We start from the raw sequence: 19,281 nt of genomic DNA on the forward strand, positions 1-19,281 counted from the left end.
CCCCAATATAGTAGTAGTCTCTCTCTCTCTCTCTCTCTCTCTCTCTCTCTCTCTCTCTCTCTCTCTCTCTCTCTCTCTCTCTCTCTCTCTCTCTCTCTCTCTCTCTCTCTCAATCCAAACTGGAAGCCAGAGTTGTTATTTAGTGCCGTTAAAAAACATCTTCAGAGAGCTGTAGTGCCCCCCCCCCACACCCACACACACACACACACACACACACACACACACATCTTTAAATTACAAAAGAGTAAGTGATCTACTTCCGGGTCATGTATCGCTAACTTAAATACCAAACCACTTTGCCAAGATGTACTACATATGTACTAAATATAGCTTAAAAATTCAAACACCCATGTCACCTTTGCAAGATGTCGTTTCCAAACCTCTGTATACAGTTGTATTCGTTATTACCCTCATATTTTGCCTCTATATAAAATAGTCCGCCGGTCAAATATGTCCGACCGGAAACGTGCGCTGCGGCACAATAGTTCCACCACAATAGTTCCCCCCCCCATTTTTTTTTTTTTTTTTAACTTTTTTTTACTTTTTTTATTTTTTATTTTTTTACTTTTTTATTTTATTTATTTTTTAACTAGATGTGAGCGGCCCGAAGGGCCGCGACCCTCTAGTAGTAGTATACACACACACACACACACACTCAAATAGTTATTGGCCTATCAAAGACGGGGGTGAAATGGGCTGTGTTTTCAGATGCTCAACCGCTGAACTGGGAGAGCGAGACATACATCTTTAAAGCACTTTCATGAGGCAAGCTTTTTGGACTGGCCATTGTTTTGAGAGACTTTGATGACTACAGGGTCTCGCAGGAAGTAGCGCAGCAGTGTGCTGCAAGGCCCCTTTGTGTGTGTGTGTGTGTGTGTGTGTGTGTGTGTGTGTGTGTGTGTGTGTGTGTGTGTGTGTGTGTGTGTGTGTGTGTGTGTGTGTGTGTGTGTGTGTGTGTGTGTGTGTGTGTAGAGAGAGAATGTCAGGGGTCGCATTGCTGACGTCTTATCACTGAAGTCACTGTTTGCTGCTCAGCTTGCACCGTGCAAACTTTAATCAGTGTCAGCGACAAGACGGAGCCTTTTCTCTGTGCATACAAACACACTCAAAGCCTCCCTTAATTTGGCTCTTGAGCGTGTACAGATGTAACCAAACGGACCCTTACGGGTCCATGGCCTGGAATTTCGACATTTTAGGGGTGTGGCCTTTGGTATTGTCCATTTTCTGAGGGCGCAAAGGCCAAATGCCAGGGCAGGAAGGCCATCAAATAAAACAAGATTTTAGTCCATTGAAAGAATTTGTTGAATTTAATTTATTTACAATCTGATCCATGCTCAGCCCTGCACCAATCAGAGTCACTGGATTGGTTTAAAGATGGGGACTCGGGGGAGTTAAGATTTCGGAATCTCAACAAAAGACACTGGTGTCTACATGACAAGAAAGAGACACCGATGTCTACTGTCTACATATCGACCAGAAAGTGGTACAGTCAGGTGGGGCATTAATAAGGCCACTGTGGCCTCAGGTCATGCCATTGGTCTGAGGGGCACAAGGCCAAACTGAGGGGGCCTCCATGAAATTCCTGCCCTGGTTACATCTGTACACGCTCGAGAGTTACAAATGGGGAGTTAAGCCCTTTGCACACAGGCGCGTTTATCCATACGGATAAAACGGACAATTTCACTTTTTAAGAAGAAAACAATGATTCTCTACGACCTCATGCACACCGGACAAATGGATAAATGAATACTGGGGATTTTATTGTGGAGGTGTGTTTGTGCACACTTTATCAGTGTATGTGTCTGTGTGTGAGTGCGTGTGTGTACGTACGCGTGCGGGTCGTTTTGCATCAATTGCAAGATGTCTCCCATGCTGCTGAATGGCACATCTTGTGTTGGAACACGGCACATAGAGCTGTCTGTTGTCAATAGCTTGCTGTCGGCACATACGATTACGTCACTCAGGAATATGCATTAAGTTTACACACACACACACACACACACACACACACACACACACACACACACACACACACACACACACACACACACACTGTTGGTATCATGTATTGCATGAGATGGGTAGAGAGACATAGGAAACATGGAGAGAGAGTAGGGGAGTGACATGTAGCAAATCATGGTCAGGCCGGCCAGGAATCGAACCGGGTACTCGAGGTCAGGCATTGGAGCCCATGTTCCCTAACCACTGGGCTATCGGGTTTCCCAATGTCATATACAGTATATCGTTGTTGTCGGGCGGAAACCTCATATCTCCAAGTTTCAAATTGTACGTTCTTTCACAAAGTAAAGCCCTGCTTCATCAATGGCCTTGTATGATGAATCGTCATACAAGGCCATCGCACAAAAGTAGTGAAAACAGCAGATCTACAAGCACACAACGCCTCGCGGTGCGAGGCGTTGTGTGATTGTAGATCTGCTGTTTTCACTAGTTTAAATCATTTTAAAAATGATACGTACAAAAGAAACGGTTTCCACCCGACAACGACAATATACAGGAATATCTCTCTCTGGACTGTAGAACCTCTAGTTAGTGTGAACATTAAAACACGACGATCCAATGAGCTGTATGTCACCCTTTTGGGTGTAGTGTAGTGGTGAAGGAATGGATGATTTCTACACAATACTCTCTCCTGTGTGAGAACTAAACTTCGTCACAGCAGCTTTAAATACTGTATTGTTAATGAAGGATAAGAGCAGATTGGGAGGGGGGGCAACACCGTTGAGTGAACAAGGATGTAGAGAAGTTTGTTCAAACAAGTTACGTGCCTACATTTCAGAAACACTGCTCCGATCAGATACAGATACGTTTCTAGTGAAGACCTGCACAGAGATCTGATCGCTAATCAGGTCTACAGTTTGCCTGGTTCCAGCCCATAGACCCGCACTGTTTCTCTGGTCTGGTGTTGAGTAAATGAATCTGCAGTTTACAGTCTGAAATGACAGCTCCTCCAATGAGCGCAGGGGGTGGGGGTGGGTCTGACAAATATCCAATCCTTGCAGCAGTTGAAACGATTGCATTTCAGGAAGTTCACACACCAGGCCTGCAGGCAGGCACAAACGCACAAGCGCGCGTGCTGATTTCACCAAGCTGTTAATGTTGATTACATGTTTCTGGTCGCAGTTCTGTGTGGAAGCAGGCGCTGGCACAGACAGACACACATACACACACATGCCGTGACCGTGCGTCGCGACCGCACGCTCGCACAAAAGTCCCTCGCTCTACCGGTACGTCACACTCGGCTCTCCTGCGACGGCTGTGACACAGCTGCGAAGTAGGGTTGCAACGGTACTCGGTGTTAACGGTGAGCGTGCACAACACCGAGTACTTTACTTGCACACCGATAACACTGTTAAATAAAAAGAAAACACATCCATACTTCTAAAACCTAGAAATGCTATCTAGCTTCATGTATGGTCATTGAGGGAAGGGGGAGTGTTACAGTAGTGCTATGGGTTTAGGTGGAGTCTGAAGAGGTGAGTCTTCAGTCCACGGTGGAAGCTAGTGAGTGAGTCTGTAGTTCTAAGTGCGACAGGGAGTTTATTCCACAGTTTGGGGGCCAGGAGGGCAAATTGTCTAGGACAAGCAGATTTTTGTCCTGGGGTTTTTAGCGAGGGTTCTGTCAGCATCCCTGCTGTTGGCTTATCTGAGTGAACGGGTGCATGGGGTTGTAGGGGTTGATCAGGTTTTGGAGGTATGGAGGAGCCGTACCTTTGGCTGCTTTGAAGGTCAGCATCAGTGTTTTGTATTCAGTGCAGGCCTCAACCGGGAGCCAGTGGAGGGAGCGGAGAAGGGGGGAGACGTGAGAATTTTGGCTGGTTGAAGACCAGTCTTGCCGCAGCATTTTGGATCAGTTGGAGAGCTTACTTATTTAAATACAATACAATGCTTGCTATTTGACTACAAGTTGTCGAGGAATATACCAGGATCGAGACTTGGTCAGAATTGACATTTGTCTATACGCAACCTGTTTGAACAAGCCTATCTACTTCCTTGTTGTAGATGTCAGCCCATGTTTCATTCCGTAATTCCCTTAACAACAGTGTTTTTATTCAGGTATGATCTAATTATGTCAGTGTTTATAGCAGGTGTGACACTAAGGAATGTTCTCACGCCTGAGATAACCCTGTCCCTCATCATCCACTGCAGCTCCTCTGGCCTCTGACCTTATATATAATTATAATACCTTTGTTAAAGTGACCATTTTGTAAAATGTTGCATTTGTAGTTATTTTACTGTAATTTAACAACATAATAACCAGCACAGATAGACAAAGAGACATTCATGGATTTATATTTAAAAGTAACTTTTATTCTCCCCCTGGACCCAGGGTATGGCAGCTGCATACCCCTGCCATACCCAATTGACGCCCCTGTAAAAAAGGCAAGTCTTCTGCAACTACCGTTCACTCCGAAGGGCAGTACCTGCCACGTATTATTACGCTGCACTCAGACTGGAACGCACAAGTTGAGTGAGAGTTGTGTGGGGGAGGCGGGGGGCAGAGACAGCACAATGCATTGCGGATGGAAGTCGAGTGGTTTGAAGTCTAGTGCGAGTCGTGAGCAAGTTGGACGCAACCACACAACACCACACGACTCGCACTCGACTTCAAACCACTCGACTCCCATCCGGAATGCATTGCGCTGTGCCTGCCCCCCGCCTCCCCCACACGACACGCACTCGTTTTTGTGCCTTTAGGTCTGTAGCCGGCCTCTGGTGTTGGAGTGAACAGTGTTTTGCGCTGTGATCCAGGTAGGGATGTGCATTAGGCCCTGAGGCAGCAGGCTGGTGCACTCTGGGCCATCAATTAAGATGGCATACCGGTAGGTTGGTTTCAAGGGTATGATTATTATTATGACTCAGTTCTCTGACTGGAACTGCTCCAAGTACAACTTTGGATGTGAGGATTCATGTAACACTTAATGGAGTAGTTCACCCCTCTATTGATTAGTCACACCATGGAGACTTGAGTTCAATAATATGTTTTTTGTATTTGTCGCATTACTAAGACAAAGAAAACAATTATTGTAGTAAATTCACCCCCATTGATTCTGGATGGGGACCCAAATGCATTTGGGTCAGAATCAATGGGGGTACATTTAGGGTCAAGGGTCAAGTACATTTACCCCCATTGATTCTCACACAAATGTGGGTCCCCATCCAGGCCCATGCATTTGGGTCCCCATCCAGAATCAATGGGGTTAAATTTACTATAATACTTTTTTTTGTCTTGGGAATGCAACAAATACAACAAAATATTTTTGAACTCAAGTCTCCAAAAAAAAAGTCTAAACTATTTTAACGCTTCCAGTGCCAGTCCCTAGAGGGCACCAAAGAATGCCAGACTTTCTCCCATAGGGGACTGCATTAGCATCCGGGGGCTCACGTTGCAGTGACGCACGTGCTCACGTTCGTGCACGTCATGGAAAGGTCTCGGATGATAATGCTAACAGAATAGCTATTCCCATTTTGTCATTTTAAAGATCATTTTTCGGCGATTTCGCCGTAAATAAACCTTGCGCCACATCCCTAAAAACACAATCCAGAGATATGGGCCTCCAAAGATGTGGTTTTTCATTGGATTCGGCGGCGATTCGCGGCTACGTTCGCGGCTCACGGCCGGCATGGCTTCCCCAGGATTTGGACCACTGGATTTTAAATTTAGGCTCAGGCTTCAGAAGGCCTCGGATCATTTTATTCATTTCATTAAAAATCCCGAACATGTTCGGGATAGGCACACTGGACTACGTTCCGGAAGCGGCGCTGAACATTCGGTGAACATTGGGGGTCTCAAAAATGTATTTTAAACCATTTTTAATGGAATATATCGTCGGACCATGTAAAATGGCTAGCTGGCTAGCGTAGGACGAGCCAGGACCACCCACGGCTCTACAAGCAGCTCAGGGTAAGTCAATTAATAAAAAAAATTGTTTTGGATTGAACATATCCCGATAGGCACAGAATGAGTTAAGATGCATTGTTGGCCTGTTTATTAACATTAACAGTAAAATTCCCACCTGCTTTTTGTTGCATTAAGGGCAGGGTCTTTAGGCCCTATCCGCAAGTTTCCAACATCCCATCGTGCATTGCGCAGAAATTGGACGGAGCTTCCGGCGCCGCAGCCGAGTGTGATCTACAAGCTCACAACGGCTGCATCTGCGACGCGACGTGAGCTTGTATGTCTGCTGTTAACCGGAAGTGTGGTGCAGTGTGGTGCAAAACATTCTCCAGTAAATTCCCGCGGAAAGAGGTGGACACTGTATGTTTCCTTCCACATCTCCAGCATCTTCCTCGCCCTTTTATCCAGTCTGCCATGTTCTGTTGGGGCGGCATAGCTCAGGGGTAGAGAAACCGTTATTAGAGCACAAAGGGTTCCCGAAGGGTTCCCCTGAGTTAATGTCGAAGAGTCCTTGGGCAAGACTCTGAACCCCTAATTGCTCTTGGTGAATAGGTTGGTGCCTTGCATGGTTTCCTCCGCCACCGGTGCATGAATGGGTGCGTGAATGGGTGAATGTAATGCACAATCTATGTAAAGCGCTTTGGATAAAAGCGCTATATAAATGCACCATTTACCATTGTATTTCACTTTACTTCGTGCTTTCAGACTTTTTTTCACTTTTAGTCATGGAATGTTCAGGATATTGACAGCATGAACAAGAAAATGTGAATTTCGGTCTGGCCCTGTCATGAGCCGATGAACTTCATACTGCTTAATAAGGTAGCAAACGAGTTTGACCTTTGACTGTATTTCTCTTCTTGGGAATTGATTAGAGCAGTGGTTCTCAACCTGTGGGTCGAGACCCCCAAATTATTTTGGGGGGTCTCCACTCTCCAGATGATTAACTTAGTGTGCAACATTGTTTTCTCACTCAACAGTAAACACACCAACATAAAGTTTAAGTGTATAGAGGGTATATGCACATTTCTAAAGTGACAATTTATGGACTTTTTAATGCCTCTAAAATGACAAATTAAACATTGGCCAAATTGTCAACTATTAGAGGTAGAAATTGTGAAAATAGCAGATCTACATGCTCACAACGCCTAGGCGTTGTGAGCATGTAGATCTGCTATTTTCACAATAGAACCGTGTTATACAAAATGTAATGCCTCAACTCTTAGTGCTCATAAGGGTGCTGGGTCCCCAGTTCGAATATGATTATTTTGGGGGTCACAGCCTGAAAAGGTTAAGAACCACTGGATTAGAGCCCATTTGGAGTTTGTGCGACCTGGCCTTCCACTATTCCACTGATTCTCCACCAGGTTCTCTACCAGATCATAACAAGTGGCATCTGGGTGAAATATATGAGCTTGTCTTGCGCAGTTGGCCAAAAGTTCAGCTGGTAAATTGCTCTTTACAGGTGGAGACCCAAAAGATACATTTGGTGGCTCTCCAGGACCCAAACTTTCAAAAAATACCTAATCTACAAGCTCACAAGTTCAACGTGGCACGCTGTGAGCTTGGTTGAGAAAGGGGAGCAAACAAAAATCAGTTTTACCACTTTAGCTTATTTGAAAAATAACCGATTTACAAGTTCTGTGATCTGGCCTGTTAGGTTGATGAGCTGGGCGCAATAGACTGATAGGAAAAAGAGGTGGGGGGTAGCTGGCATGCAAACACTCCCATAGTGTTTGCACTGATTGAGACAGGGACGTGCAGAGAATGTTAGAGAGGCAGGGGCTGACATTTCTAAAAGAGCCTTTTGGTGAAAGTATCGAAAATAGCTTGGAGGTCTATTTTCGGTGCTTGATACCACACTGAACTAAGCATCATCAAGTCAATACTGGAGACGTGACTTAACGGGATTGATTTCCACACAGAGAGGGCAATTCTTTCAACATAAGAGGCTGCATTAAAGTTCAGGAGAGTTTGGACAAGGCAATTCTCTTGAATTCTGCCTTCAGGTATGGCATGGAAAGAGGGCATTTGCATTTCTTTCACCATAGTAAACACTGCATTCATGGTCTGGAGAGGGAACTTTTTACAGACTGATAAAAGGGCAGGGGCTCAAGCCCCCTTTGATGTCTATGTGTGCACGTGCCTGGATTGAGAAATCATACCGCCTTCTATTCCCAGGCACGCAGAGACTCTGATAGTGTAGGCTCAGAATGTTCTGCTTCATCATGAGAAGCGAGTCTCTCTCTCTGTCTGTGAGAGAGGACTCCAATTAAATTAGGAAGCATGCATAACGTGTAAACAAACTCAAAGTCACAAGCAATAAATCACCCAAACGAATGCACTGAACCATCGCTAACAAACAAACAAAACAAACTCACCGGTGCGGCAGCAGCATAGTCATCCCCGAAATCTCTCTCTCTCTCTCTCTCTCTCTCTCTCTCTCTCTCTCTCTCTCTCTCTCTCTCTCTCTCTCTCTCGCGCGCGCGCGCGCACACGCACTCTAATATATATGCAGGGGCGTCACACCAAATTCTGGGCCCTGGGTACAAGGATTCACTGCGGGCCCCCCATGAATGTTAACTATTGAAAAATAGCAGATATACAAGCTCACAGCGCGGCACCGAGTGCCGCGCTGCGAGCTTGTAGATCTGCTATTTTTGAAAAATCGTGAAAATGTGTGCAAGAAACCTATGTCAAGGACCCCCAAGATGATATGTATTTGGCCACGGACCCCGATCTCAAAATATTTAGTTCCAGGGACCCCCAGAAGCAAAATTTGAGTTAGAAATGTTCGCTTAAAAAAATACATATATTCAAAGATTTTCACACATTTTCACAACTTTTCAAAAATAGCAGATCTACAAGCTCGCAGCGCGGCACTCGGTGCCGCGCTGTGAGCTTGTATATCTGCTATTTTTCAATAGATAAAGTTACTAGGGCCCCTCCACATTGGGCCCCAGTAACTCAGTCCCACTTTCCTACCCCTTGTGACGCCCCTGTATATATGTGCAGAAGTACAGGAAAGGCAGTGTGCTGAATCAACACTTTCCGTCCACAGACCCGACCTGTACTTTCTCTGTCTATCCGACATACAGGTGAACCAATGATTTTGCTGTGTAGGGATGGGATAAGCAAAATTATCGTTTATCGTGGTGAAAAACACTCACGATAATCGTATCGTGGAGTTTCATTTATCGTGATATCGTCCTCTGTCATGCACTGGGATCAATTCACCTTTTATTTGCAGAGCTGCATACAGTATCCGGTACCACTTTGACCCTCTATAATTGGTAAAACGTACTTATAATATATGTACTTGATGTCTTTTTTCCACTCTCTATCAAATGTCTTTGCCAAAAAATAGCCGAGCTTGTAGATCTGCTCTTTTTGGGCAAATGTTCCGCCCCAGGATCGCGATAATATCGTAAATTGCGATTTCTTTTGTCACAATAATCGTGATATGACATTTTTATATCGTCACGAGTGCAGACCCGACCTGTATTTTCTCTGTCTATCCCACCAATGTTTGAACCAATGATTGTGCTGTGCCAACACACTTATAAAAAAAACACTTGAGTGTTCATTTAATTCTGAGGGCGTACAAATCTAACCAGATGACTCGGGAGGGTCCATTTGGTTAGATTTGTACGCTCTCAGAGTCACAAACGGATAAATTAATGTTAACTCTTATACTGCTTTGGACGTTCCTGTTCGCCCCAATTCTCAAGAGACCTCCGCGCCAATACGGCGCTCGTTCGTTTACCTTGTTGAAGCTGATGAGGGGTCGCGCCGCCGTGTACTGTAAACACATTTTCCGCGGTGATGGTGTAAAAAATCCATTATGCGTTAACATCAACGGAGACCAATTCACTTCCTTGTTGATTCCCTCTGGCTGTGAGGCTCTGTGGCCAGTGACTGGTCTGAATGTACATAACAGGCAAATTCACATTCATTCTCGCATGACGCCGCCCTCTGCTGCCTGGCAGACCAAAGTGCACTATTGCACAATCAAAAAAAATCAAAAAAATAAATAAATGTCTGTCTATCTACTATAACGTCGCAAAGGTAAGCCGCTTTTTGATGGCACCAGACCCAATAAATAAATAAATAAATAATCTGGCAGTAGGAGAGTTAACATTATTTTTGACTGTTCAGAGTTAAAGGACCTACACCATGAATTTTCACTTTTTCTATTTTAAAACCTTTTTTTGGGGTCCCACTGGCACCTTCTATCCTCACAAAGTCCTATTTCTGACCGTTGTGTCTTTCTCTGGTTTTGGGCAGACAGAGATGAAAAGCTTTCCACGGGTTCTCAGAACAGTGCTGTTCTGAGAGTTGACGAGAGTGACGTCACTCTCGTTCCCCCCCCCCCGCCCTTCAGGTAAAAACCAGAGCTACTCTTCTAAACCCAGCCCCTCATTTGTTTCTAATTTGCTTAGCCTCCACTTCCATCTGCAGCTGGCTTACTGTTCTGGGGCTGCTCACTCAGTGCTCTCACTCACTTTTATTCTATGAACATTTTTGCTATCAACATGTCCAAGGAGAAGTCTTAACGTTCCTGGATTGCACTATAAATGTGACGTTATAGACTGCGAGGACCCAAGCTTCGTCCCTTCTAACAAGGAAACAAAAGACCTATTTTTAATGATCCGAGGCCTTCTGAAGCCTGGGCCTAAATTTTCCGCGGTGGCCGGGTGGGAGCTCGCGGTGGCCGGGTGGGAGCTCGCCGCGGAGCTCGCCGCGGTGGCCGGGTGGGAGCGAGCCGCGGTGGCCGAATCCACCGCGATTTCTTAACCAAGTAGCTGCTTGTCGCGGCCGGGACCGCCGCAGCTCCGACCCGGTGGACAGAGCGGCGGCCCCGGTCGTGACAAGCAGCTCCGACCCGGTGGACAGCGGCGGTCCCGGCCGCGACAAGCAGCTCCGACCCGGTGGACAGAGCGGCGGTCCTGGCCGCGACAAGCAGCTCAAGCAGACTGTCCCGGTCCTCCCTTCACTCTCCCCGGCTATAGAGAGCTTAATCACTGTCCCCGGCTAGAAAGAGCTCCACACCCCGCCTCTCCTCTCTCTATCCACGGCTACACGCCGCCTCTTCTATCGCTGTCCCCGGCAATAGAGAGCTGGCCACCCCGCCTCACTCTTCACTATCTCCGGCTAGAAAGAGCTCCACACCCCGCCTCTCCTCTCTCTATCCACGGCTACACGCCGCCTCTTCTATCGCTGTCCCCGGCTATAGAGAGCTGGCCACCCCGCCTCACTCTTCACTATCTCCGGCTAGAAAGAGCTCCACACCCCGCCTCTCCTCTCTCTATCCACGGCTACACGGGGCCGCTGCTGCCCGCTGCGCTGCAGATGAAAACGCTCCAAGCCTCCAACCAGGAGGAAGAGGATTTGACAGTAGGCTTATATCATACAACATAGGCCTACAGTAGGCTATAATCAGAGCTGGAACATTATCCTATTTTTGTATTGGCCCAATATTACATTATTTGTTGTCGACAACGTTGGAGAGGGGGGAGGGGGAGGGTGGAAAAACCCCACTAGATGCGCCACTGAGCAAACAAAGGCCGTTTTGGTATTGCAGCTGCAGGGCCTAATAATAGCACAGCTATAAGAAACAAGAGGAATGGTCAGGGTGTGTGTTGGGGGTTAAGACCTGTCTAAGACTCAATTTTGAGCATATATTTATACAAAAAATATAGTTTTAAAAGCATGGTGTAGGCCCTAAAGACAAGGCACTCTACTAAAGAAGGACACAGTTTTGGCAATGGCCAAGCCTTTGTATGGAATTGGCATCCAGGGACGTGCAGAGAATGTTAGAGGGCAGGGGCTGAAATTTCTAAAAGGGTATTTTGGTGAAAATATTGAAAATAGCAGACCTCCAAGCTCACAACATGTCGCGCTGCAACGTGTTGTGAGCTTGGAGGTTGGCTATTTTCAGTACTTGATACCACACAAAACTAAGCATAAAAAAGGCAATACTGCATGAAGATGTGCCATAACGTCATGGACTTCTACACAGATGGTAATTATTTCAACATAAGATGATGCATTCAAGTTCAGGAGAGTTTGAACAAGGCAATTCTCTCAAATGCTGCCTTCAGGTATGGCATGGAAAGAGGGCATTTGCATTTCTTTCACCATAGTGAAAAATGCATTCATGGTCTGGAGAGGGCACTTTTTACAGGCGGATAAAAGGGCAGAGGCTCAAGCCCACTTTCATGTCTATGTACTTATGTTCTGCCCCAGTGAAGTTTTGATTGGACAACCCGTATAATACTTGGACCTTAAAACATATTTACGTATTTTTAATACAGTAAATAACTATAGTTGATGGGAGAAGTATGTTAAGACTTGAATGATGCTGCCTACCTCGAAAAGCCAGACCTGCTGGGATATTAGTTCCAACCCCTGGAATTTTCTTTTGCATTTCCATATAAAAGCCCGCCGGGTTTAACATATGATGTGCATCTGTTTTATATGTTGGTTTAAATATAGTTTCTTTTTAGGCGGGGTTCAGGGCATTTAGTGGCTAGGCCCACATTCTGTGCTCCACCAAGCTTTCTGCTCCCTTTTAGACCTCCTCACTCAGAATAACCCTTCTCAACTGGGAACCCGGCTTTCTCCTTCAACTGTAAGTTCTTCTCTATTCATAGACTGCCGATATGTCGTTTGTAGTTCAATTCACATTAATCGGTTAGCATTCGTAGTTTTAGAGCAACAGGCACGTTAGGAGGGGGTGCTGGAATTGAGCTGTAAACTTTTCAGACGCAAGTTGTGCTCACAGCCGTCTCCGTAGAACGCGAGACCGTCAGAACTATAATTTGTTCCATTACACAAATCTACGTTTCTCTCTCTTCTATGCAGCGTCTAACATTTTTATCGTCGGGTCTCACATCCACACCAGGGACTATAACGCGTATAAAAAGCTCTTTGTAGCTATAGCTATCTGGGACATCAGACTCTTCAAAGGGTTGTTGGAACCGTTTATTGTTAGTCACACGTGTTCCCCTCTTTCGGTGGGGGAAAAAGTACTCAAATGTTTTACTTAGGTAAAAGTATCAATACTGCAATGTAGAAATACTCTGTTACAAGTAAATGTCCAGAATTAAACATGTACTTGTGTAAAAGTACAAAAGTATTGGCATCAAAATGTACTTAAAGTACCAAAAGTACAAGTACAAAATGTTTGAAAATAGCAGATCTACAAGCTCACAACGCGCGTTGTGAGCTTGTAGATCCTCTATTTATAGAATGTGCATAGCACAGAACGGATCATGTGTGTTCACACCAAAAGTGTGAAAATGGCAAGCCTGTGATATTGTTTTCGTCTATCAACAGTGCAATATGATTCCCAATGAACGTTAAAAAGTGTTACTTGTATTATAATTGAGTACCTGAGGCGAAAAACAATCTAATTCCATATTTTGAATGATTTACCAGACTGTAAACCACAAACTAGAAGTGTTTAATCTGTTAAATTCTTAATGGATTCCCCCCTCATTTTGTTGAATTAGATTGTTTTTTTACTTAACTCATATATATTAGGTATTATAAGACAGTATATCTCCAACAGTTTGTGGAACAACAGTATAAGTCCGTACAAGCAATATTCAGCAGACAAAGGGAGCAGATAACATTAAAACAGACAATTGAACAAAAGGAGGGGGGAGTGCATTAACAATTTAACAGATTAAAAATGACTAGTTTGTGGTTTACAGCCTGGTAAATCAAAAAATATATATTCTAAAAAAAATTAAATACCGTCTCAGGTACTCATTGTTATTGTAATAAAATAATCTTACATTAGAATAATATTGTGAGTGTAGATTGTTATTGCAGCTGCCTGATACATACAATGGTATCAGTTTATTTAAGAAGTGTGTCTATACGACCCTTTTACTTGCGTTTGACAGTCAACTGCAATGAATTATGATTCATCCTACATTGTTTCCAGATCGCCTCACACCCATTTTGGTCTTTTAACACCTTCCTGTTTCTAAATGGAGATACAGTGCGCAGGGCTGTCGCACCAAACTCTGGGCCCTGGGTACAAGGATTCACTCACATTTTGTGCTTTAACTATTGAAAAATAGCAGATCTACAAGCTCACAGCTGTGAGCTTGTAGATCTGCTATTTTTGAAAAATCATGAACATATGTGTCTGAATATTTCTAAATATATATCTAAGGCTTTTTGAAAAACCTATGTTTCTATGTCAGTGGTTCTCAAACTTGAAAAATTTTGAAAGTTTTTTTGTTAGAAGGATTTGAATATTTAAAATCCTTCTAAGCTTTTTTTTTTTTTCTCTTTTTTTTGAAAACCTTTTCATGTGAAGGACCCCAAAAATGATATGTATTTGGCCACGGACTCCCATCTCAAAATATTTAGTTCCAGGGACCCCCCAGAAGCAACATTTGAGTTAAAAAATACTCAAAGATTTTCACACATTTTCACGACATTTCCAAAAAATAGCAGATCTACAATCTCTACAAGCTCACAGCGCGGCACCGAGTGCCGCGCTGTGAGCTTGTATATCTGCTATTTTTCAATAGCTAAAGTATAAAATAATTCCAAGGCCCTCCACCTTGGGCCCTAGTAACTCAGTCCCACTCTTCCCCCCCTTATGACGCCCCTGTACAGTATGGGCCTTCACACAGCCAGCCCCCTTGGGCAGGGGACACATCAGGAAGGAAGCGATTAATCAGTTTATGATTTGAATGGAGAGGAACTGTAGACACTCGAGCTACTTTTATTACCTGGTGTTATCTTTGGTCAATATTGCCATGCTGTTTGTTGCTCTGCTACGCAATGTCTCACTAGCCCACACACGTTTCCAGAACAAATATAGCATGCGAGAACTGTGGTGATATCAATCTTGGTATCCATGTTACAGAACAGGGACGTGCAGAGAATGTTAGAGAGGCAGGGGCTGTCATTTCTAAAAGGGCCTTTTGGTGGAAATATCGAAAATAGCAGAACTCCAAGCTCACAACGCGCCGCGTTGTGAGCTTGGAGGTCGGCTATTTTCAGTGCTTGATACCGCACTGAACTAAGCATAATCAAGTCAATACTGGAGATGAGACTTACAGCATGGATTTCTACACTGAGAGGGCAATTCTTTCAACATAAGATGCTGCATTCAAGTTCAGGAGAGTTTGGACAAGGCAATTCTCTTGAATGCTGTCTTCAGTTATGGCATGGAAAGAGGGCGTTTGCATTTCTTTCACCATAGTGAAAACTGCATTCATGGTCTGGAGAGGGCACTTTTTTACAGACGGATAAAAGGGCAGGGGCTCAAGCCCCCTTTGATGTCTATGTGTGCACGTGCCTGCATGTTAGAGAATCCTCTGAATTCCCACCATAAATAAAGATATATTCAAGACAAAACGCTCACATTATGGTACTAGCTACTGTATGAAGACGGCTCCCTCGCGGGCACATTTTATCACGTGGAATTATATTAACTAGATGACAAATTATCATGCCCACCCCAATTCTGATATTGTCTGACTCATATTTCTTGAATCCCAGTGTGTAGGCCATTCTGGCTGTATTCAGTATTCACAACGCCATGTACTTGAGCTCTGATTCACACACTAACGTGTCAGCCTATTTATCATCTGCGGAATATTTGACTTGTCATTCTGAAAGAAAAGACAAGACAAATAGAATCTTTCCAGTTGTCGGAAGACTTGTATTTTCAGATGCAACCGCACAGTGTGTCAGAGAGAATATTCAGATTCTTTTGCAGTAATATCTCCTGTGTCAAGAGATGGCACAATCTTAATCCGTTTTAACCAATCTTATTCAGTATAACCACTTAAATCCTATATCAGGGGTCTTCAACGTTTTCAGGCCAAGGACCCCTTAGTTGAGAGAGAGATGAGGCAGGGACCCCCACAACCTTTTCATAGATTCCATATAGTTTCATAATTTAACAGCACAATCACTGTATTTTGGATTCACGCCAATTTGTGTTTTCAGATATTTAACCACTTGAACCGGCAATACTTAATAAACTTGACCTTTGACTCTGTACTTAGTCTTCTCTTTTCCCCCCTCACACCAAACCTCTTTGTCGAAAATAGCCGATCTACAAGCTCACAACGCCTCGCAGCGCGAGGCGTTGTGAGCTTGTAGATCTGCTATTTTTGGCTAAAGTTCTCAGAATATGGACACCAGGGTTCAAGTGCATGCATATAAAACACAACAACACAACAATTTGAAGGACCCCCTGTAGTAACTCTGAGGACTCCCTAGGCCCTAGGGTACTTCTTTGCTCTGATCTACAAGCTCACGCCTGTAGATCAGCTATCTTTTGCAGAATGTTCATCCCCAGAATAGGAACACTTTGGGCTTCAAGTCAGAGCCAACGGCCTCTTAACTATCGTAATGTGTGTGTTGAGTGAAGAATACAGGCTATTTTAGGTATGGGGAGGGCATTAGGTTTAAGCTTGATATATTTTGGGCGTTGGGCTTGTCTGTTCATGGCTGCGCTTTCCACTGTGGTTGCCGTCAACATAGCCTAACCCGTCTGCCTGCCCCTCTTCTGGGCAGCGCCGGGCGATGTACTCCCATGTGTTACCTAAGTAAAAAGTAGCAATAACACAGTAGGACACAGGAATATTCTGTAACAAGTAAAATACCTGCATTCTAAATTTTACTTGAGTAAAAGTAAAAAAGTACTGGCATCAACATCGACTTCACATTTTGCAAAGATATAATTGTCATGTTTTTGAAAAACCACAGATCAACAAGCTTGTAGATAGGGTTCTTTTCCTTGCAACAGCGGGCAACAGCGGGCGACGGTCAGCCGTATTTTCCGGGCTCTTTCCTGAGGCAATGCAGGCGTGATGATATCTGGTGATATGGCACACTGTTACTCTTGCTTGTAATGGCACACGCACACACACACAATCTGTCTTGTTTGCGCTGCTCCACATTGATTGCACTCAGCTGCGACCCCCCCCCCCCCCCCCCACACACACACACACACACACACACACACACACACACACACACACAAACACACACTCTGTCTCGTTTGCGCTGCTCCACACTCATTGAACTCAGCTGTGACCCCTGCCTGGGTGCATATACTTCCACTTGCTACATCCAGAGTCAAAGACAGCCCTAGTCTCTCTCTATGTGTGTGTACATTGCCAGATTTACACAGACTATTTTGTCTGTTGTTTCCCCGCGCCCTGTGGTCGCTTCTCGCCCTTAAGGCGTCTTACTTGTAGTAAATGCACAAAGTTACTCTCCACCACTACTTTCTGGGGCTTGGATGCCTTCACACACACACAGTGAGTCAACAACATCTTCCAGGCTGCGTGGCTCTCATCTCGCCCCCCCCCCCCATGCAGCATACCGTTCAGGTCAGAGGCGGTTATAGAAAGCCCAGTCATAGGAAGCCTCTACACTGATCTCTGTGCACTGAATGTGTATTAAGTGTGCAATCGCTTTGACATGTGTCGGGGAAGCCCCTCTAGCCACTTGGGGGCATATCATGTCAGTTAGATGAGCATATCTTTGAGGACTGGTATGCGGTAACGACATGGAGGTATGAGTGCTGTTTGTGGATAAAAGGTGTAGTAAGTTTTATTGCTTAGTTAAATAAGTGTTACATAGCTCTATATTCTGATAGGAATCATTGCTATAAAGTGGACGTCTTCAATATTTTTTCAGGCCAGGGACCCCTTAGCTGAGAGAGAGAGAGATGAAGTAGGGACCCCCTCTACTTATTGTATAAGATTGTGTTGCAACTCTTTCATAGATTTCACAGATGGCTTCGTAGACTTGTTTGACAGCACGACTGTCATCAACTTTGACTTTGTACTTGGCCTGCCCTTTTTTCCCTCTACACCAAACCTCTTTGCCAAAAATAGACGTAGAGCCAAATATCAAACTTGCTAGATATCTAGCAAACGCTCGGAAGGGGATCGCCGAGCGCTATTATCACGGCCAGATCTGCTCGCAGAGCCTTTCATACACAGCGAGCAAAACCTCAGCGAGCTAAGACCGATCTCGAGTCAGATCGGTGGTTTGTCGGCGAGCGCTAAAAATGGTCGGTGACAGCATAATCGGCTCAAAAAGTCGGGCAGTATGTTCGAACCTTTACTGTCCAGGAAGAAACTTGGACATGTCGGTGAGGGTTGCCCACACAGACATAGAGATGTGTTGAACACTATGATTAATGTGAAACATATTCACTTGAAAATAGAAGATTTACAAGCTCATGACTTGTCGCATTGCGGCGCATTTGCGAACTTCTTGATATTTTCCACCACAGTTTTAGCATCGGTTGACCCACAGTTTTAGCATCGGTTGACCCACAGTTTTAGCATTGGTTGACCCACAGTTTTAGCATCGGTTGACGTCAAAGCCGACGATTTTGTGACTATCCTGACGCGTCATGCATCGCACACCCTAACCCTAACCCTCCCCTGAACATGTATTTCATGTATTATAACTATATCCTGGTGGTCTAAATGAAAAGTCAAAGGGTGGTCAGTCATTATGAAGTGTTTGGCCCTGTTTGGCCTAGCTCAGACCTACTCTAGATTGGATACTTTTTAGTACCACGTTTATTACCGCTTTCACACCACTCTACCGTCTACCCAGGTCCTTGTAGAGGAAAACCTGGCACAAGTGGGCGGTGTGGAGTAGGGCATTCACCAAATATTTGAATATCGAAGACACTATTCGAAGTTGTTCACCGAAGACAAATATTCTTTTTTTTTTTTTTTTCTTTAAAAAATATATAGTTTATAAAGCTTGGCTAGATAGGAAGTCATTCGAATGAGTTGTCAATGCCCCTGGTGGATGAATTTGTTAATGCTCTATACCAGGGGTTCTCAAACCTTTTTAGGCCGTGTCCCTCAAAATAAACATATTTGAACTGGGGACCACCACTCTGACAAGCACTTGGAATTGTAGGTATTAATGTGACTCGGTTCCACAGATAAATATTGTGAAAATATGTAGATCGGCTATTTTCACAATGTTCGCCTCTTGCTTACTTAATATTTGACAGTTTGGCCAGTCCTGTCGAATATTCGACTATTCGAATACTTTGAGCTCTAATAATTAGAATACTAAAAATCACTATTCGTGAATGCCCTAGTGTGGAGTGGTGTGGTGTTGGGCCATGTCAGTGGAAAAGGGGCTTTTGAGAACCAGCGTGGGCTACATAATGTGAAGTGAATTGCTCCTGTGTTGGTGTCAGATTGACGCTGAACAGATCTCTATTGCCCCGGGCGGTGTCGGGACTAGAGCCACTTAGCTGGAAAGGTCTGGTCGACGGCAACAGTTTGATTGTAAATCACTGGACAATGGCTGGTTTTGACGGGGGCGTTTAGTCC

The 19,281-nt window shown here is 44.6% G+C and overlaps 1 protein-coding gene across 1 annotated transcript in view; it reads left to right on the forward strand.

Moving 5' to 3' along the window:
- The window catches only part of sh3pxd2aa (SH3 and PX domains 2Aa), a gene marked incomplete at both ends in the record, with an annotated part of 311,051 nt that overhangs the window by 9,062 nt on the left and 282,708 nt on the right, over window positions 1–19,281 (forward strand). The window lies entirely within an intron of this gene.

The sequence above is a fragment of the Nannobrachium achirus genome (assembly GCF_963921795.1).
Source record: "Nannobrachium achirus genome assembly, chromosome: 3".
In the NCBI taxonomy this organism is placed as follows: domain Eukaryota; kingdom Metazoa; phylum Chordata; class Actinopteri; order Myctophiformes; family Myctophidae; genus Nannobrachium; species Nannobrachium achirus.